Here is a 22,914-nt window from a genome sequence, read left to right as displayed (position 1 = left end):
AAGCCAATGTTTTTCTTTATGTTAATTATTAATCAAAGCCCTGTACAAAAAATTTAGCAACACCTGGCATTTTGTTCTTACACGAGCAACAAAAGCCCTCATTTCATTCATGGATTAGCTTTTTCTTTTGTTGTAAAATCTGAATACATTTTCTAGAGAAGAAGATAGAAGGGATAAATGAAATTTCAATCCCACTGATGTGAGTGCCCTCTAATGCTCTGTTACTACCCTAAAGTCAGTTAAGCTGGTTTTGAGTCTCCCATGAAACCAACTAACAAGAAAATAGAACAAAAGGAATGACATCTTAGCATTTTTGCCAATTAATTGAAATTTGCAACTGATAAGCAATGTTTCAGCTCCACCATCCTTAGGAAATGAGGCTATACCAAACTGTGGGCTTCAAGTGTTTCCCTTCAAATGCAGGAAGCTGGCCATTCTTCCTTTTTTTTTTTTTTTTTTTTAAGATTTATTTATTATTTTAGAGAGAGTGGGGAGGGGTAGAAGGACAGGGAGAGAGAGAATCTCAAGTAAACTCCCTGCTGAGCACGGAACCTGACTCAGAACTTGATCTCAAGACCCTGAGATCATGATCTGAGCTGAAACCAGGAGCTGGACACCTAACCAACTGCACTACCCAGGGGGCCCAGGAAGCTGACCATTCTTTAAAATGTTAGCTAGCCTTTCAAAGAAGTCATTCTTTTGATATGTGTATTTATTAAATGAATACATTAGAATTGGATCTTTTCATTTGATCAAAATTCAGCTAGTGTGACAGGTAAAACAAATGAAACAATAGTTGATAATTAAAGGTATTTTACGAACTAGGAAGGCAAATACTGCTGTGTGTTAAGTGCCCCAAGTCTGAAATGTATCCATTTCTCACTAACTTTCAGCTTTCTACACCACACTCTGCAAGAGTTATTTGACCCAGCTGTCAAAAGGCCCAAGACGCTTCTATTTTATTTCCCAGCTTATTCATAATCAATATAAAAACACCACCAACCTTAATTCCAGCCAGCAGTCCCAAGATACCTTGGATCAGATCAATAAAGTCTGAAAGATAAACAGAAAAACATCTTGTAAATTAAATCTATTGAATGATTCAATCTTTTATTTTACTAAAGAAGAAGATGAAGTTACTTGGTTTCTTGCACCATAAAATGTACTGGCTGATACCACATACATTTATAGCAAGGGGAGGTTATATAGTTATAAAACTTCAAATTATTTTCTAGCTCTCATCTAACAAGATCTATTAAATGCCCAAATTAGGTCCTATTTTTATCTTCAGGAGTTTTTATGTAAAGCAGAACAATGCTTGTGCTTGTCTTCTAAAATGTCAACAAAAAAAATTTTTTTTAAACAAATTCTGTACTCAGTGTACTACCATTTCTCTTGAGAGGTGTTTAATTGGAAATAATACAACTACTGCATTTGGATCCTTAATCTGGTCTAACAGTCTGTAGATTTTTAGTCCAGGATTGACAATCTGTTTAAAGGCAACAAAAGCCAAATAAGACAATTCCAGGGGCAACCTATCCATATCCCCACTGCTTTCATACACTTAAGCCTTGCCACTAAATTATGCTGAGAAGCACACTGTCCAATGGAAGTACAAAGAAGGTCCACCAAGGCAAGGACAAAAGCAAACCCAAAACTTCTGTGCCAAAAGTCAGCCTGTCCTTTGGACAGTTAGTAAAGAAAATAAAATGACATAGAGTAAAATTCTTGACTTGCAGCAGGAGTGTCTATGGCTAAATCTCCAGTTGAAAAACAAAACAAAACAAGTTAGTTTCCAATAGTGTGTTTGTGAGTTAACTGGTTAGAAATTAAGCTATGTTCCACATGACATTGTTACAAATGGTCATTATCAGACTCCCAGGTTAAACCCAACAGCTAAATTAACTGTAAATGGTACTTATTTAATGAAAAGAACAGTCTAAAATAATACTCATATACTCCAGTGAGTTATGTTAATTAGCTTGCCTATAGTAATAATTTCACTCTGTATATCTGAGCATCATGTTACCCACCTTAAATATATAGAGTTTTTATTAAAAGAAAATGAAAAGGAAATACTAGTAAACCAGTAAATCAAAAAATTAGGATTGGAAGTGAAATTCCTGCTTTTTTTTATTAAGGATTTCTTTTTTTTTTTTTTTTAAGATTTTATTTATTTATTCGACAGAGATAGAGAAAGCCAGCAAGAGAGGGAACACAAGCAGGGGGAGTGGGAGAGGAAGAAGTAGGCTCATAGCAGAGGAGCCTGATGTGGGGCTCGATCCCATAACGCCGGGATCACGCCCTGAGCCGAAGGCAGACGCTTAACTGCTGTGCCACCCAGGCGCCCCTGAAATTCCTGCTTTTTAATCTTAAAGGTAGGTGTTTAAAAAAAGTGAACTTTATTATACAAGAATGAAATGATAGGTGGATACATTTGTGAGGATGAAAAAAATGTGGGGACATTTTGACGGACTTTCGAGATTAATGATTTTAATATGTCTACTTCCACTTCAAGCACCTGACTTTATTTTACATTGATACAAATATTACTCTTTTTCTATAAGGCCACCAGCTCCCAGACTGTGTGCCATGGCACCCCAGAACACAACTGTAAATTCACAGAATGCTAAAATATTTTTAATACATGAAAAAACACAGCAACATCCATTAGGCACAACACAAACTACTCACTTGAAGTAATCCACAGTTTCAATATCAGATTGGGTTACATTCGTTTCAATGATATAACTTTGCAAAGTTGGATTTTTGATTATGTTTGTAATATAAAAGCAAATACCACATGAAAACCAATGTGGAATAAGAATGAGGATGACAACACCCAATCTGACTCCCAGCTTTGAGGGCTGGGCTGTACCCATCAGGCAAACACACACATAACATTAGTAAGTAATTGTGGGTTTTTAAGTATGAAGTAAAAAGATTTTTCTTTTAAAGGCCACTAAGTTGTTAGGACATATATACTTATTTTACTAATTAAATAGAGCTGTGAAGTATTTCTTTTGGCCTACGGGGCACCATGAAAAAAATTAACAGGATACTCAGAATGCCATAAACTTGAGAAAGTTTGGGACACTCGCTTTTAAACATTAGTTTTTTTGTTTTGTTTCATTTTTGCTCCACAAATTTAAAGAAAAAAGAAAGCAGGAGAGATCAAAGAAAGAAAGAAGACTAGTAAAGGAGAGAGGAGGGAAAGGCGAGGAAGAAAAATTTTCCTGAAATAAGAAGAAAAATACTGGGAGCGCAGGAACGACAGTGGTTCACCACATGGAGTGACTGTATGTGTGGCTGTGTGTGCTATATATGTGTGCATGTGTGAGTGTCCTGCGTGTGCAAGGGGAGGCTAAAATAGTACACATGAATACTAGAAACGAAAGACAAAGAACAGGTAGAGGGCACACTGCGTAAAGGTACATTTTAACCATGTTGATTACCAGTCGCCATTCTGTAAGAGAACGTGGCTCCCTAGTTGCCTGGAGCCAAGGAAAGACTCCTTAAACCTGCACATTTGTTTGTGTGTAGCTCTAAGCCTCAATTAACCATTTGGCCACAGCTACTTCTTGCTAAGACCTCTTCAACATACTAGACCAATATTCTGATATCTTTAACATTCTTTTATATAGGTTGGATTTTATCTTTTCTACATGCACTTTCAAACATATACACACTTTCATAATAAAAACAAAATGATACTTATTGAGCTTTTCAAAAGTTAGGCTTTGTGATACAGAAACCAGACTGCTTTATGTGTTCCATACATGGGGAGAAATTCTGACTTGCTGCCACCACTGTCCTCCCCCTCCAAACCCAGCCCTGTCTCCCAAAAATTCTAGTTTATTTTCTTTTCAATATAGCATGAGCCAAATGCAAACTTTATTTAAAATATTAATGCTCTCTTAGCTATGTGAACCTTGTAGTTGAACCCGTAGACTTAGCAAGGTGTTGAGCACACAGAAAAATATAAATAAGTATTTGTCAAATGAATGAAGGTGCTTAGTGTTGTGCTTTTCTGATGCTTTGCCAAATTTAAAGGAATCGTTGAAAATTCCCTTTTTGGCAGAAATAAGAAAAAAAAAATCCCATCCTTGTCCCACCTGACTTGCATCAAAAATATTTCATGGAAACAAAGCTCTGAGGAAGAAGAGGTGCTCATTTTTGACCTGGTAGACTAACGTCGCTTGAGCTCTTAGGGTTTTTGTTTGCTTGCTTGCTTTTCTTATCTTCAGGGGAACACGTCCATTTGCAGCAAGAGCGGCCGCTTTGTAAATAACTCTCTCGACCTTTTTTTTTTCATTCAACACAGTTATTGAGCAAATAGGCATAGAATAGTGAAGATTTATGTTGCCCCAAGGCTCAATCTTCACTGTGAACATCTGCCATTTCAAACACACAGGTCAAGACTCTTTGTGTAGTATTCTGCTGAACAATGCCCTAAGCATAACTCAAATGAAATTCTTTTCAATAGGATTCAGCATCTGCTTCCAGGCAGCTTAACTTATCAGCATATAAAAGCATCACTTCTCCATCTTCTTGCTCCACAACAAAAAGGTAGGGGAAATGTCAGAAAATATTCTCGAGAGTTAACTGCTAAAGCTCCCCCCCCTTTTTCCAATAAGAAATTATCTCATGCCTACGTATTATAAATCATATTGTGATGATGAGATCAAATTATAAACTCTGTATCAAGCTGACGTATGCTTGTGTACACCTCATGTGAAATAAAAATTGAAAATAGCAGATATATTTTAGCTATTAGATTAACAAGGTTCATTGTCAATTGAAAAAACACCTTCTAACACTTGCTGCGCTTTTCCCTTCTTAAAGTTACCCATGAATCTCAATTTACAGAAACTGTTGCTGCTTGAGTAATAGAAAAGTTACTGTCTGAGTTTCAATTTACAGATACAAATGTAGGGAATATTACAGTTCGAAGACCAACTGAAAATCAATTCTATTAAAAAAATAACTGAAGTGCTTTTTAATTGTTTATAATCTTTATTATTTTTTTAATATAGAGCAGTTCTGTGGGTTTTCTTTTCTTTTTTTTTTTTTTAATAGTCTTGTTTAGTATTTCAGGGACCCAAAGTTCTTTGTCATCAAAAGCTTAGTTAGAATGTGGTGGGATGGGGGTGGTTATGAAAAGCCAAAAGACAAAGGCTATGATACAAAGCAGAATATGCCTGCTGTCACAGAGAAATACCAGCAAAGAGCTACAGGAGATCAAAGAAGGAAAAAAACACAAAACACCACGAAATCCTATTATATAGATAAGGAATCACAGAGGATGTGTGTTTGGGCCTTGAAGGAGGTAAAGGATTTTGATAAGTGGAGATGGAAGGGGGAGGAGACCAACTCAGACAATGGACTCCGCAGAAACAAAGTAATCAAAGAAGCTAGGCCCAGGGGCTGTCTGTATAAACACCTGCAGTCCTACCTCACTGGAATATAGCACACAAGAAAAACACTAATTGGGTGAAAGTTTAGGTTGGGTCTGTATAGGGTAATAACCTTGAATGACAAGCTGAGGAGGCTACATAATTAAGTATATTTAATTTTGTATGCTAAAGTGAACTGCTGAAGGTTTTAAATTCAAGAATGGCATAATTAGGTAACTGAATCTGGCAACACTTGTAGATTGGATCAGAGATGAGAAGAGATTAAAGAAGAGTCAACTATTTAGGTGGCTCCTACAGGAGTCCCAGTGAATGATAATGAAGAGTCAACTCAGGTAGAGACAGTATCAATGCAGAGGGGAGGAACACTCTAACTACTGCAGAGACAAGTATCTTAGCTCAGGCTGCCATAACAAGATGCCACAGATGAGGTGACTTAAACAATAGATATGCATTTTCTCAAGTTCTGGAGGCTAGAAGTCTGAGATCAGGCTGCTGGCTTGGTCAGATTCTGGTAAGAGCCCTCCTCCTGGCTTGTATGTATATATACACGTATAGCCACCTTCTCACTGTGCCCTTATATGGCCACTGTCAAATGAGGGCCCCACTTTAATGACCTTATTTAACAGTATCTACTTCCTAAAAGCCACATGTCTTAAATACAATCACTTTGGGGTTAGGGCTTCAACATAGGAGTTTTGAGGGAATGCAATTCAGTCCATAGCGGTGTCTGTAAGCTATGGGACTTGGGGATTGGTCAAATGTGAAAGGCTGAGGACAGAGAAAAGGAGCCAGAAGAGTTCAGAGACCAACTCCAGAAAGATGGTGTCACTCTTAGAAACAGGTACGGCTGAAAGAAGATCAGGTTACTGAGCAAGAATAGAGGGGCTTTTTTCGGCACATTAAGTCTGAATTTCCAGCAGGATAATCAAGGAAAGGTATTTATCAGACAGCTAACCTATTCATGGAGAGTATGATCTGCATATGTGATATGGAAAAAGAATGAAGTCTTGCTTAACACCAAAACAGAACAAAAAGGAATGAAGACGGTGGTGATATAATTAGGCTGTTTGTATCAACATAAAATCAGAAGTATATGTGTGTGTCCCAAATCATAGAGTTAGGTTGTCTAGCCAGACCACATTATTGCGTATTTGATCATTCCCTTGATAGGTAGATATAACATTAATAGAGTACTAGCCATATGTAAACCCATATTGTTCTTAATGAATGCCATATCCTGCCTGCTGAGACTGTGGGCTGCTCTGGGTCAGTGACCCAGCAAACCCATGTTTGTATCTCAAGCACTTAGTGTGGTATATAGCATAAAGTCAGGGATCTATCTATAATTGTGGAATGAGTCACTCTCCGGAAAAAGAGGCTGAGTCATGGACACTCCAACTAATTTCACCTCTAGACTTTGTATTATTCATATAAAAACATCGTAGGAAGCTAGGCACTCTGTATGGCTCTTAATGGAATGTTCTGTACTCGGACATGTTTGCTGTAGCTGCTATAATAATGACTGCAAATAGAGGTTAGAACGAAAGAGGGCCAGTTACATGTGTCTAATTCACCCATCTACTGTCACAACAGAGAACAAAAAAATGACTGGGTGATACAGCAACTGGTAATAACAACTCATTTAAAGTGAAGAACTTTCAAATACCTCAGTCACGGAATTTGTTTTTTGAAAACCATTGTACTATTTGTAATACAAAACAACAGCAATAATAGGAAATGATCGTTAAGCGTTTATATAACTCAGGCATTGTACAAAATATACCACATGCATTATCCATTTAATCCTCACAAGACCAAATATAGCAGATACTATTATTACTCCCAAGAGGAAACTAAGCTTATAAAGATAACTATCCAGTACCTGTGGATAAAGATTCCTATTAATTGACATTACACAAACATAATTTATTAAGGGAAAGAAATAACAATAGAAGTCAGAGATAAAGTGAAATACATACATATATTTGGGTATACGGGCTGTGTATATTTTTATAGACGCATATTCTTTCATCTTGTTTTAAATTAGGATACCAATGGTTCTTCCTGTGTGATTCCTTAAGGAATTCTAGAATATTCAAATTCAGGCAGAAACAGTGAGGGTAAACTTGCTTTAAAAAAACTATTAAAAAACAACTGACAAATTTTTGAAATAGAAAGAACTAGTTCCCTGTAGTTCTTTGTCTAAGTATTTTCAGTGGGACAAAAATCGGGAAGATGGCATTATTTATTTTTTAAGAAACTTTTTGCTTGACACTACCTCAAAGGTCTACAGCAAAAAGGCCTTACATATTCTCATCCAAGAGTCTTTTGAGGTTTTTTTCTTTATAATTTTTATTTTATTAATGTTAAGCATGTAAACCATTTATGAAATTAATTTATTCAAGGCTTATGATAAAAAAAACAGTAAGAAGCACAAGTTATTTGAGAGCTAAAATGTATCTGCGTAATGCTGTCTTTATTTTTGTGGTGAGGTGGCACACTTGAGTGATGACAGAATCTGCAAAAGCCAGTAAGATCGGTTCACTCAAACCATTAGTTTTTAAAATCCAAGGTCTCTTTTGAAATGGTTTTATAGTAAAGTGAATGCATTATTAATTATTTGTCCAAAATCTTTAGTGGGGAATCCTGTCATTAATACTTAGATTTACAGCTGAGATTTGGAAAGATGCAGGAAACACATGAGACACTCATCAAGAAGGAGAAATGTTGCTGTGTCTAACATCAGGATTTTTTAAAAAAGATTTTATTTATTTATTTGAGAGAGAGAGAGAGTGTGCAAGCACATGAGTGGAGGGTGGGGCAGAGGGACAGGGAGAGAGAGAATCTGAAACAGACCCCATGTTGGATGTGGAGCCCGATGTTGGGCCTGATCTCACAACCGCTAGATCATGACCTGAGCAGAAACCAGGAATCAGAGGCTCAACCAACTGAGCCACCCAGGCGCCCCTAACATCATGTTATTTTTTAGGATTGAAGTCACAACCTTGATTTTCTCCAATTCAGAAAGCACACATTCTCTTAGGCCTACCAACAGGTCATTTTGTCATCTCAGTGAAACTTGGATTTCAAAGGAATGTGTAGTTACAGGCAATCCTTAAACAATAAAGTAAATCTGTTGCCCAAAGCTCTAATTTCCTGAACACTCTAGTAAGGCACTAACAAGTCAAATTAAAGCATTCCACACATTTCTGAACCTTCTTCTCTGAGTCACCAGCGTTCTCCTGGGTGAATCCAGGTACACTTAACTCCTACATATGTTGTTATTATAACTCCGTTCCAGCATAATTTAATTAATTTAATAAAGAATTGCAAATACCCAAAAGAGGTATAAAAGGACTGACTCAGAACTATTATTATAAAGAACATTTTCATCCATTTTAATATTCTTATTGCATTTTATGTTATATACAAAGGACCAAAAAAGGTTAGAATTTATACATAATAATGGGAAATCCTATAGCTGGAATGAATGTAGCTGCAGGAAAAGTTAGGGTTTCCTATAAGTCTAAAAGCATTAATGTAGGAAACAGATCTGCCGTTACCAATGTGAAATATTAAGTACTTTCTCAGACTCCTGCCATCCCTCAACTGAACTAATCAGGGGCTAAAGCTTTACTTTTCCCCCAAAATAGCACTGAACAGAGAAGCATTACAGTGGCATGAAAATAACTTAAATTAGCTATACATATTTTCCCTATATTTCACATGTAGGCACTCCTATACTTATCATTTCCTTAACCATTTATTTAAAATTATAAAGAAAATATTACAAAGGGTGAGAAAATATTACAAAGGGTGGTTAAATTCCTAACGTGGTCTTTTAATCCTTAGTATAATTGAAGTGGTACTGCATAGCTAAATAAAATGTGTAAAGCCTGACTGTGATCTAAGACACAGCTTTGTCGTTATATTACTATAAGAATATTTTCCCAAGCAGATGGAGTACACTTAAGAATGAGTTATTCACTCTTCTAACTAATGATTTCTGAATACCTGCTTCATGGCAGCCACTTTTCTAGGGACTGGCATATCATGGTGGCCAATAAGTTATCAACAAGGTTCCGGCCCTTTGGGAGCTTGTATTCCACCACGAAAACACAAATACATAAGATAGCAGTGATTTCTATGAAGAAAACAAAGCAAGGTAAGAGGGGAGTGAATGAATGGTGGTTGGAAGGCTTCTCTACCACCCAAGTTCATCAGCAAGAAGTAGAAGCTGAAATGGCATTTATTGTAGCAAGATAGCTAGACCCTCAGCCACTGCCCTTCGGAGGGGAACATTACAAGCAGATCCCTGGCTTTCAACTGTCCTCACGTTGGGAAGTGCAAACAGAACACATTCCTGGGCATTCTCAAAATGCACCAAAAATGCAGTTTGTGAACTAGCGTGGGGTTTTAGTAGTAGTGTTGGTGCCAACACTTAAATGAACACTTTACATCTGTAGACTTTAGGAGATCTTCCACATACACGGTGTTGCTTACTCCTGTAAACTAAGATACCTCTGTTGACCTAGATTTAGCTGGCTCTGACTCATTACCAGGCATTACACCTGCTTCTCAATGAAAGGCTATCTCTAGTAGTGGGTTATCCTCAATTGCTAGCTTGCCAAAATGTCAAATGTCATGCAATAAAGAGAATAATCGAGAGACAAAGGAAAACAAATGACCCAATTTTTGATAGACTCATGCACTGAAATATTTCCAAATAATAACATGTGTTTCATTTCCAAACTTCTGACATAAAAAAAAAAAAATTGCAGAAGGTGGGTTCGATCATCCCTTCATAATAAATTAACTCTTCGTGCTTGGGCCAGGCACAAAATTACTTACAATACACTACTCAAAAATTCCCGTGGGTACAGACATCTTCAACCAGTTAGCAGAGAGGGAAATAAACTTTGACAGCACTCAGGCAACACTAACACGCTGTCCCCTGTGACTCATATGAAGACAGCCAGCAGTAGCCTGGACAGCTGGTCACCCTGTCACCTCTTGGAGCACTCGGTGCTTGATGGACCCAGTGCCACAGCACAGTAACGATATATACTCTTTAGCAGTAGAGAAAGTCAACAGGCCTCTCCCTGTCTGTAATAAGGAACCCAATCACCAACTTCTGTAGTGTGCATGTCACAGTTGCAGTCATGCTACACAATTGCTATTGTGTTTCCATCTGCCAGTTTCAATGTGTTTTTCCAAACAGAGCTAAAAGATTTAAGTTCTTTCATAGGAATTTTTTTTATTATAGCTTACAGCTCACGAGGGATGTTTAAGTAATCAAACAGGCACTATTTTCTAGCCAATCCCAAATCAAGAATGCCAAGGTGCTTAAAAGGCAGAGTAAAAACACAAAATAAGTATTTCCTGCCTTGCAATAATTCATTCTCAAGCAAATTTGTTGAGAAAGATAAGATTCAGTATAATAATGCCTCCAAGAAACTGCCTGGACTTCCTCATGCTGTACCATAAACTCCCGACTGCAGTAACAAGACAGCCTGAGCTTCCAACCGAACTCTGGGGAACTCATTTGACCGTTTTAAACACTCAACACAAATGGCTCCCACAAGAGTTAAAATTACTTTTTTTTCAAATGCAAATGAATTTTTCTTTCTATCATCCTTTAGGAGGATTAGAGGGTATCAGGGTCCTTACCCATATATTTGAAAAATAGAATCAAACTTCAGGAGATGAAGGGAATGTCCTAAAGTCATCTGACTTATCAGAAACACAATGAGGTCCAGCACCAAATTTCTTGATGGGATGATAACTTGGGTGAAGCTGGCAGAAAATGCTACATCATCAATCTTCTGGAAGGCTCTGAGGCCTCTACAAAATCTCTCCCAGCTGTCACCCACCTTTCCAGGTTCCACACGTTCTATTTAATCTCCTCCAGGAGGAAAGGATGGACTGAAGTAAATGATATGTGCTCTTATGGCAAAGCATGCTGACGTGACTTGGAAATTTTTCAAAAGATTACTACAAACTCTGACATTGCCAAAAAGCAAATCGACCAGTGAATTATGACATTTTGGCCTCAAATTTCAAAATCCATGTCTTCTTGTAGATAAAAAGGAACCATAGTAAGTAGACTGTATCAACAAAATATAAGAAGTAATTTCAAGAATGACTTTTTTCAACAAGGGGTAAATATGCCATTGAATCTTGGTACAAATACTAGTGATAAATTCAACATTCAAACAAGGTATATATTTCAATGCTGGGATTTTTCTTTTCTTTTAGACTTATCTCACTTTTCTGTATTATTAAGTTTTCTTTAATGAACATGCATTATATCCAGTAGTAAAAATATAAGCAAAAATAATTTTTAGAAAATATTTTTTCTGTAGTCACAGCACAAAATTTCACATTAAGAAAAATATTCTAAAAACAGAATTTCAGATCATGTTTACACTCATTAGTGTGTTACCAGTAATTTAGATTTGACAAAGCCCTAAAGACCCCTTCATGACTTTATTTCTAAATACACTGCTTTGCGAACTTAACATTTAACTTTGTATTTGTTTCAAATTACTAAAATGAGAATATTAAAATCCACTCCTTCTTAAATGATAGGCAGTTCTAGCAATAACAAGACAGTTATCACCTGTTTAACGTGGCACTATTTCCATAAAAACAGGCTATGCTTCTGTAAGTGTAGATAGTTCGTTTTAATCATACCACTATCATGTGTTACATTAGTATTCAAACTGCATTACTACAAACAATTTTTAATCTTATAGAAACAAAAATTTAAGGTAGCTGGCACAATGGAAAGAACCCAGGGAATGTGTTTGGGTCCTACCATTTTTTCTACCAATCAGTGCTTAAAAACGTATGAGCCTCAGTTTTCTCATCTTTAGAATGGGGATAAGAATGCCTATTTCCCAGATTCCTTTGAGGATTATATGAGATAATATACGTTCAGAGCATATCAGAAAATTTGGCACATAATAGGGACCCAACAAATGAATTTTTTTCAATCTACAACATGCTTACGCAAACAGCTTACATTTTGAGACTTATGTTTATCTTTGCCAATAATATATTCACCTGAACACATATCACCACATGCATTAGATGGGAAAGGGTTCACCTAGTTTTTAATAAGGCTGACTCCCACAGGCTAACAGGTACTAGCCAACACTGACGTCAGTGAGGCTGACACTGGATTTCTGATGGTGACATTAATTATTTTCCTGAATATAAACCTTAACTACCCATGATTATTATGGCTTTTTTAAATCAGCACAATTAACTTACTGACACATTCACTTATACAAATCTTTCTATGTGTCTACACTGTGCAGGGTTGGGTGGTGTGTGATCTAAGCAATACAAGGCAAGGATAGCACTCCACTTTGAGAGAGTTACAACTGAATAAGAGAGCTAAGACATATGACCAATCCTTACAATGGAACTATGGTATTCATTTTTAAGTATGAATAGACAAGGTGTTGAGACTGATTCCACTGCTGTTTTTGAGACAAATTACTTTAACCCCAGCTTTTTCTATGTGTTTCCTTGTAAGATGCCCTATTTTTTTTAAAAAGGTTCCACAGTTAAATGAGTTTATTCATATGCATAAGACATTATTTTGAAAACAAGAAAAAGAATCAGATTCTTGTATACTTTAACTCAGGAAAAAACTGTAATCTCATAAACTCCCTATGGATAAGAAATTCATGCAGACTAGCTGTCCTTTAATTTATATTATATGGTGAGCTAATACATGCTTAATAACAAAGGAGAGGCTAGATTTAGAACAAAAAATATATTCAAGTTCTATGTTCTGAATAAAAATCTACTGTTATACTTTCCTTTATTTTCAAAACTTAAAGACAACCTGGCTTCACAGTTAAGGGACCTATAGCAGGGATTTTCATGTGTATGTCTGTTGGTATAACACCTCTTCTGGAGCTGAATTCAACTTCCTGGGGAGAAACCAATTTTATATGCTTTAGATGGGGTTGACCACACACAGTCCAATCCCAGCCTCAGTCACAGGACATTACGGCTCAATTTATGGGCTCCTTTTCCTGGACACCTTAATTGGCTGAGAGCCTCCCCACTGTGTGGCAAATTTCCTAAACTATTTCAAGGAAAAAAAAACAACCAATTTCGTAACTTGAAAATGAATCAGCATATGCTAGGATGTTAGATATTAATATTCATTGTATTCATTACACAGAATGCTTTATTAATCGCTTCTCAAATAAAAACTGCTTAAGCGAAGACAAGTCAATAAAACTGTGTGACTGGGTAAGTGCTAGACACTTCTTTACAAAGTTGTCTCAAATCCTGAAGAGTCTACACAGTCTCTTGAATTTCATCCCATTTAGTTACAGTGAGGATGTCCAGTTGAAATATGGGCAACTCCTTCAAATTTAAGACGTATCCCAGAATATCAATTTTTAAAATTTACATTTGCAATATTAAATCTGGAGGAGAAATGTGAAACCTATGAACAAAGAAACAATGCAGAACCTTATAGTGAATGGAAGGTTGCAGCCACTGCAAGTTGGTATTTTAATAATGTATGATAACCACCAGCAGAAACTAAATTATTTACATGAGCCTGCCTGACATACATTTGGAAAGTGGACTGTTCAGTAAGAGAGTCTAAGTAGCTGGGATGTGCTAGGTGTCCACAACACAACAGTCTTTTACTGTTCGTATTTCATATTCTTCTCAGATGAGGTGTTGTAAATTATACTTCAAATATCCAGAAACATTTTGAAGACTTGGCAGTACTAAACATTAGCCTGTAGTTGGATAAATAAGCTAATACTCACCGATATTCTATGTTAGACACACACACACATATATGTACTAACTCACACAGTCTTCTTAATACACTTAACATGTAGATAATATCATGGCCACCCCCTTTTAAAGATAAGGATATTAGGCACTAGAGGTCACATGTAAGGAGCATGATATAGATTTGAATCTGTGCTGCTTGATTTCAGAAACCAGGCTCCTAACCTAACAGGAAATGATGTCCTTCCCTTCACAGGGACTTAGCAGCTAACTGTAGCAGTAAGGACATGTTTACCATGATTTCTTTTTCCATTTTCTTCTCCCCACCCCTAACTGATCCAAACCAGGCTCTATAAAACTTTAGCCTGACTCATATTTCTCTAATGCAATAGAATTAGAGTAATCCAGAAATATTTCTAATGTCAGAACCATCAGAGTAGAGGGAAGGAGGAAAGAGAGCAGAAAAGAGAGGTCAGAGGAAGCAGAGGAAACCTACACAGAGACAGGGACAGCCTTAAATATCTATTTATTATTAAATTACCACTTTGCTTGGGTTAAAGAATAACCAAATAACCAAATACTCTTCTACGACCCCCTCTGCTAAGGGCAATAGTAAAGGGTTTTAGGCATAGAGTAAGCCTCACACGCATGTACCTAAAGCCACAGAAAGAAAAAAACAAAACAAAACTGTGTTTTACTTTTTTATTCCATCCTTATTTAACTGATTTTCTTAAGCTAGAGCCATACTTTTATATTACAGTTTGATTCTCTCATATTTAAGTTGCCCCTTTCATAATATAACTTTTTATTCTTAAATAGTTTAAACCTATAAGAAGTCATCAAAGTGGCATAGGTTATTGTGTACCTCTCACCCAGCTGCCCCCAATTCCATCCTTTTTTTTTTTTTTTTTTTTTTTTTTGGTTGAGAGAAAGCAAATGATCACTTTACTTCCAACTCTACCATCTGAAAAGCAGGGAAAAGAGTACTTGTGCAGAATGTACACCACTGGCCTGCAAGGTGGCTTCCCTGCTTGACTCTTGAAGAAGCTGTGAGCAGACACAGTGAAACCCTGAACTTGAATATTAAACCTGCTGGCAATCTGCCCTTGCCCAGTATGTCTTCGTCATGGGTGCCAACAAGACTTGGCCTCATTTAAAAAGAAAAATAGCTCAGCCAATCTTTGTGGCAAAGTTTCTGAACACTTAACTGAATTCAATTAAGACAGGAAAAAGGATTTGCCCTAATACACGCAGAATAAAAAATCTTTGTTTTTATTTTTTTTCTACAACAAGCTCACTTTTCTCAAACGAGAGAAGACATTTCGTTTATGATAAGAAAGATGAATTGTAATAAAGAAAACTTAAAAGGCTTTGTATCAAGACAGATTACATTCAAGAGCAATATTTAGGTGATGGGTTAAAAGAACAGCTGGCACAATTAGGGCCTGAGTGTGCAGCCTGTGGTTGAAAAGAAACTGAAGAGCATTTAATCATATGGACATTGTGTATTTTTCAAGAAATAAAACCTCCAATATTGCTTTTCCCAGACGAAGGTTAGTGAAAAAGCTCTGAGACTGTTTTTATTACATTGGGCTCTCAGCCCAGTTTTAATCACCATTAGGGAAACGGGGCTCTGACCAGGATAGCATGTTTCACTTTCAAGATAGCTAGTGGTAAGCAGCAATATAGTTCCCAAATTATGGCCTGAATCATAAGAGAATGAGAAAAAAAAAAACAAACAAACCATTGTGGAAGGACTACTGCAGTTTGGCTATTTGCTTTCTTCTATAAATGAGCCTCTTTCTTTAGCATTTACTGAGATGCTTAATTCCAGAGTAAGAGAGACAAGCTTAAGTCAGAGGTCCATGGATCTTATTCCTAACTGACCGTTATCACTTTGAGATGGACAGGATTCTTATTTCCTAAATTAGGATCTACAATTACGTTCTTGGAGAAGGCCTCAGTTTAAAATGCATAACGGTATTTTCTAAATGTTTGTTTCTTCGACAGGCTTCTTCCTCTATCTTGGAAGACAAAGAAAACTTGTTTCTTGACATGCAGAGTCCTAACTGTAATAAAATATATTCAATCTAAAAGGATAAAATCATTTTACCATTGAAAACAGTTTCTATTTTGAGGAAGGGGAAGTTTTGTCTAATACAAGCCTAGCATGTACTGACTGACTTCAAGTTACTTCTTGCTTATAATTTTCCTAGACAATCTTCATAGAAGGATCTAGGATACTGCTACATTGTGACCCACCCTATTCATGTTTCTTGTACTTAGGTACTTAAAATATTTATAGTCTCTGCAAATTGAGATAATTACATAGCATTAATGTAAAAAATGTGTTAAAAGACAGGAAAATGCATACATATTTAGAATTGATACATAAATAGAAGCTAAAAACTGTAGTTCAAAAAAATGTGGTTGTTGTTGTTTTTATGGATACAAAAACCCCAGAAGAATGGTTGTTTCCGTTAGAATATAACAATATTGATTTGACCCCTAAGTTGTACTTTACTATTCAACATAATTCCTGGTTATAAGTTTTGTGAGGCTTCTCCTTTCAACTATACCCTTGATTGAAATAAGAATATACTTATTAAACATTTATTGCTGGGGCACCTGGGTGCCTCAGTCAGTTAAGCGTCTGCCTTCCACTCCAGTCATGATCTTGGGGTCCTGGGATTGAGCCCCACATCAGGCTCACTGTTCAGTGGGGGAATCTGCTTCTGCCTCTCCCTCTGTCCCTCCCCGCCCCCTGCTCGTGCTCTCTCTCATAAGTAAATAAAAAATATATTTAAAAAATAAACGTTTATTGCTAAATAAATATTATTTTTTCCCAAATGTTATAAAATATTGTGCCCTCAAGACAACTGCACTGGAGTGGGAGTAAGAGGGAACACTTGTAGTTGAGTTATATACAGAGGCTTAAATTAAATAGATAATAAAATTCCTTCCACAATTTATATTTTTTACAGTGAATAAAACACAAAATCTTACAAATATGTATTTTTAAGAACTGATTAGAAGGTGGTTTTACATTCCCTGACTTGTGATTTGTCTATAACATGTGCGTATATTATAAGCACATAGAAGGGCATTACCTCTTTTATGCAAATTCCATGTCATGAGCAAACTGCTTTCCCATAATACATTGGTGTTTAAGGGTATATATAACTATAAATCAACTTTCCAGTCTACAGGACCAAGGTAAGGAACAGAGCTAAACTCACTCCTCTTTATATACATAGAAAATTATTACATAGGGAGAAACGTGCTTTCTACTAAATGGATAATGTAGTAAAAAAGCTATCACTTGCAAAAAATGTCAATTTTAAATTATATTTGAAATTACCCCTGTTAGGAAGAAAAAGATAAATCATGACCAAATTGGATTCAGAAATGCTATTGGTTGAATTGAGAAAATGATCTATGTTCTCTTCATGCCTGTTTATAGGTTTAAACTATATGTATCTACGTGCCTGTGTGGCTCAGTCAGTTGAGTGACTCTTGATTTCCACTCAGGTCATGATTTCAGAGTTGTGGGATTGACCCCCATGTCAGGCTCTGCGCTTGGTGCAGAGTCTGCTTGTTCCTCTCCTTCTGCTCCCCTGCCACCAAATAAATAAATAAATAGATAGATAAAATCTTTTTATTTTTTATTTTTTAAAAATTTTTTTAAAAGATTTTATTTATTTATTTGACAGAGAGAGACAGCGAGAGAGAGAACACAAGCAAGGGGAGTGGGAGAGGGAGAAGCAGGCTTCCTGCCAAGCAGGGAACCCGATGCAGGGCTCAATCCCAGGACCCTGGAATCATGACCTGAGCCGAGGCAGATGCTTAACAGCTGAGCCACCCAGGCACCCCTAAAAATAAACTATATGTATCTACATAAGCCTGGAATAACAATTTCCATGCATTTTACTCCCTGTGAAGTAAAAATTACTTAATATTTTGTCTGAAAATCACCCATTTCAGCCTCTAAGAAGTACTGTTTTTTCCTAGTATTTTGTGATTTACTGAAGTTGCCATTGTTATTTACATGCACATTTAATCTTTGTAATATACATGTATATTTTTATAATTACATAATTTGTAATTTATACGTAACATATAAAACGTATAATATTCTTATACTAACATAAATAAAGTACACAGCTCCCCTCTCTCTCTCATAACAATACTGATCTCCAAAGTGAGGAATATCAAATATAACATTACTGAATATAATGGGAAACCATTTGTCAGAAGCCAATATTGAGAATCCTTTCCCTATAGATTATGCTTTTTCCCTAGGTTACTGGAATAATCAAATAATAACTATTTTAAAAGCTATGTGATTGCCTTTCTACCATCCTGTATCATATGAATTATATGAAGGACTCATAATTTCCCTTTCTGACCAAGAAAAAAAAAAATCCAGCAGACAAAACATATGCATAATGTCATTGTCTTCAGGCACTTACCACACTTGGCTCCACTGAATTGCAGTGACTTCCTAAAACCTAGATCAAAGTTAAGTACATCTGCAAAGATCAAACCACAAGTCAGTTGTAACCAAAATTGCTTTGGTTCATCTCCTGTTAGAATGCCCATATCTCAAGCTCCCCTTGGGTTAACCACTATAGAGTGCATCTAAGGCAATGAGTACTCATTTCTAAATTTGCCTCCCTAGATTGGTTCAATGTCATAAAACACTATGAATCAGGTTTGTGAAATGTGAATAAAGTGTGGGGTGGTGTGCCCTCAACTGGTGAAGCCGAAGAGAAATAGTAGGGCAAGGATTGCATGGGGTGAATAAATGCAGTAAGCTAGAAAAACTTCTAGAACTGATAAATGAATTCAGTAAAGTCAAAGGATACAAAATCAATGTGCAGAAATCTGTTGCATTTCTATACACCAATAACGAAGCAGCAGAAAGAGAAATAAGACCAAAACCAATAAGATACCTTGGAATAAACCTAACCAAAGAGGTGAAAGACCTGTACTCTGAAAACTATAAAATATTGATGAAAGAAATTGAAGACAACACAAAGAAATGGAAAGACATCCCATGCTCATGGACTGGAAGAACAAATATTGTTAAAATGTCTATACTACCCAAAGCAATCTACACATTTAATGCAATTCCTATCATAATACCAACAACATTTTTCACAAAGCTAGAACAAACAATCTTAAAATTTATATGGAACCACAAAAGACCCCAAATAGCCAAAGCAATTTTGAAAAAGCAAAGGAGAGCTGGAGATATCACAATTCCAGACTTCAAGTTTTATTACAAAGCTATAGTAATCAAAACGGTATGGTATTGGCATAAAAATAGACACATAGGGGCACCTGGGTGGCACAGCAGTTAAGCGTCTGCCTTCGGCTCAGGGCGTGATCCCGGCGTTATGGGATCGAGCCCCACATCAGGCTCCTCCACGGGAAGCCTGCTTCTTCCTCTCCCACTCCCCCTGCTTGTGTTCCCTCTCTCGCTGGCTGTCTCTATCATGTCAAATAAATAAATAAAATCTTTAAAAAAAAAATAGACACATAGATCAGTGGAACAGAATAGAAAACTCAGAAATAAACCCACAATTATGTGATCAATTAGTCTTTGACAAAGCAGGAAAGAATATGCAATAGGAAAAAGTCTTTTTAAGAAATGGTGTTGAGAAAACTGGACAGCAATATGCAAAAGAATGAAACTGGACCACTTCTTTACACTACACACACAAATTCAAAATGGATTAAGGACCTAAATGTGAGACCTGAAGCCATAAAAATCCTAGAAGAGAGCTCAGACAGTAATGTCTCTGACATCAGCCATAGCAACATTTTTTACATACATCTCCTAAAGCAAGAGAAACCAGAGTAAAAATAAACTATTAGGACTACATCAAAATAAAAAGCTTCTGCACAGCAAAGGAAACAATAAACAAAACTAAAGGCGATTTATGGAATGGGAGAAGATATTTGCAAATGACATATTTGATAAAGGTTTAGTATCCAAACTATATAAAAAACTTATAAAACTCAACCCCCAAAAAGCAATCCAATTAAAAATGGGCAGAAGACATGAACAGGTATTTCTCCAAAGAAGACATCCAGATGGCCAACAAACACATGAAAAGATGCTCAACATCACTCATCATCAGGGAAATGCAAATCAAAACTACAATGAGATATCACCTCACACCTGTCAGAATGGCTAAAATCGGGTGCCTGGGTGGTTCAGTCAGTTAAGCATCTGTCTTCAGCTCAGGTCATGATCCCAGGGTCCTGGGATCGAGCCCCACATGCTTCTCCCTCACCCTCTGCCTGCCACTCCCCCTGCTTGTGCTCTCTCTCTCTCAAATAAATAAATAAAATCTTAAAAAGAAAAGCATGGCTACAATCAAAAACACAAGAAACAACAAGTTTCTCCACATAAATGTGGAGATAAGGGAACCCTCTTGCACTGTTGGTGGGAATGCAAACTGGTGCAGCCACCGTGGAAAAGAATATGGAGGTTCCTCAAAAAGTTAAAAATAGAATGACTCTGGAATCTAGTAACAACACTACTGAGTATTTACTCCCAAAATACACAAAAAAACTAATTCAAAGGGATACATGTGTGTCTATGTTTATAGCAACATTATCTACAATAGCCAAATTATGGAAGCAGCCCAAGTGTCCATTGATAGATGAAGGAATAAAGAAGATGTGGTACACACACACACACACACACACACACACACACACACAGAGAGAAATATTATCCAACAATAAAAAAGACTGAAATCTTGCCATTTGCAATGACATGGATTGAGCTAGAGAGTATTATGTTAAGTGAAATAAGTCAGTCAGAGCAAGACAAATACCATATGATTTCATTCATATGTGAAATTTAAGAAATGAAACAAACAAGAAAAGGGAAAAAAAAGAGAACTATAAGAGTCTTAACTATAAAGAACAAACAGATGGTTACTAGAGGGAATGGGGTGGGGGGATGGCTGAAATAGGTGATGGGGATTAAGGAGTGCATGTGTCATGAAAAGCACTGGGTGATGTATTAGAGAAAAATGCAATAAGCTAATATTTTCTCCTAGTGAAATCTTAAAAGAAAATATACAATACTACTTTAAAAAAATACATCCTGTAAAATACTGTAGTATAAATATGTGTTTAATCATTACTTGACAAGGTAGTTTTAAGAGAGTAATTCATAATTTTAGTTTTGTTCTCTGATATGTTCTAATTTATTTTTAGTTGCTTCATATCTCAGCCCTTTATTAAATACATTATAAACTTGTGTCACACACTTCAGAGAGCTCTGTTAAGAATTTTTGTATCTTTTTCCTTATAGTCCAAAACTGTCTTACAAAAGTAGACAACTACCCTATCGTATCTCTGTCTATCTCTACCCCCAAGTACAAAATTTAAAATTAAGATTCAGACATTTGGGAGTGATAGGTCATAGTTAAGTCATGCCAGTCCCTTGATGAAAATGTGCTCGATAAATGCAGAATCCTCGAATATATGTTACTAAAACTCCTTCTACCACCTAGACCCTGCTGTAGCCTGTTCCCTCAAGTTCCCAACTCTGTAACAAATGGATTTTCATTAATTAATTAATCTACATTAAAATACTCAGAGGAATGAAGGGAAAAAAAACATTATTACTTGTAAGTGAATCTATATATCGGTAATTAGATTGGTTTATGATCATTTGTTTTTCTCAGCAAAAACTAATTATTGAACACCAACAGCTTGTGAATCACTTATAAAACATGTGGAACTCACAGATGAACAAAACATGTCCCAGTGATGATATCAGGCGGTGGAGCCAGACCAGACCAAACACACCACAGTCCCAGGTGGGAAGTCCCAGGTGGGAAGCTGAGGTAGGGATGATGTCCTGCGACATCTGGGAAAGGGTCTGACTTGAATTGGGCCAGAGAGCAACACCCTGCTCCTGGAGCTCAGATTGTAACACTAGCCAGCAAAGGTCTTCATCTGATGATGGGAGAATCTGATGAGTATAAAAATACATATATACATGAAAATAACCCAGAACCCATTTGCTTGACAATGGCCGATCCACCAATTTTTGTTTCTGTAAAACAAGCGGGACTAGAAGATCTCTAAACTTCCTTCTAATTCAATGCAAAGATTCTATTAAGTAGTATCACTATTTTATGCAAATTCACAGTCATCTTTTCTTGGAGATAAAACAATGACAAAGCAATAACTCAAAAATAACTTTGAATTGAGCAGTCTGACCCATTCATAACTGGGTTACATAATTCTCTGCGCTTTTTTTTCCCCTTCCTCCCTCCAGGTTTTAGAGGCAAAAAGTCATTAGTAATTAGGGTTTAACTTCTCTTTCTTTCATCAGGAAGAGCCAAATAAGTGTTGATGACTTTGTCAGTAATTTGGTAAATTCGTCTTTCAATCTTTCAGAAACAGAAAGTATGGACTGCAAGCTTTGGCTTTTCCTGAGATTCATGTAGCCCCAAGCCTAAGGAGGATTACTTGACAAGTCCAACGTTAACTCAGAACCGGTTCCGCCCATTGGCACTCTGATCTAACTGAAGTCAAGAACACTGACTGTACTTTTCAGCATGCTGTTAATATACCTGCAACAATCCTAAGGGACCCATTTTCTCCTTAATACACCTAGTTGCCAATGTAAATCCCTGGCTAATGGCCCAGACACACACTTACTCTGAGGGGCATCAGTAAT

General features: G+C 36.5%; 1 protein-coding gene across 14 annotated transcripts in view; it reads right to left on the bottom strand.

Moving 5' to 3' along the window:
- The window catches only part of MAP2 (microtubule associated protein 2), a 278,987-nt gene that overhangs the window by 213,444 nt on the left and 42,629 nt on the right, over positions 1-22,914 (bottom strand). For all 14 annotated transcript variants that reach the window (XM_087863130.1, XM_087863100.1, XM_087863105.1 and 11 more), the window contains exon 2: positions 1,004-1,053. The gene's annotated coding sequence lies outside the window, so the exon portion shown is untranslated. The remainder of the gene's footprint in view (positions 1-1,003; positions 1,054-22,914) is intronic.

This window comes from Ursus americanus, chromosome 1, assembly GCF_024610735.1.
Source record: "Ursus americanus isolate L20-20 chromosome 1, mUrsAme1.1.p, whole genome shotgun sequence".
Classification (NCBI taxonomy): Eukaryota; Metazoa; Chordata; class Mammalia; order Carnivora; family Ursidae; genus Ursus; species Ursus americanus.
The sequence above is the reverse complement of the archived record's forward strand: the minus strand, read 5'-3'. Positions and strand labels throughout refer to the sequence as shown.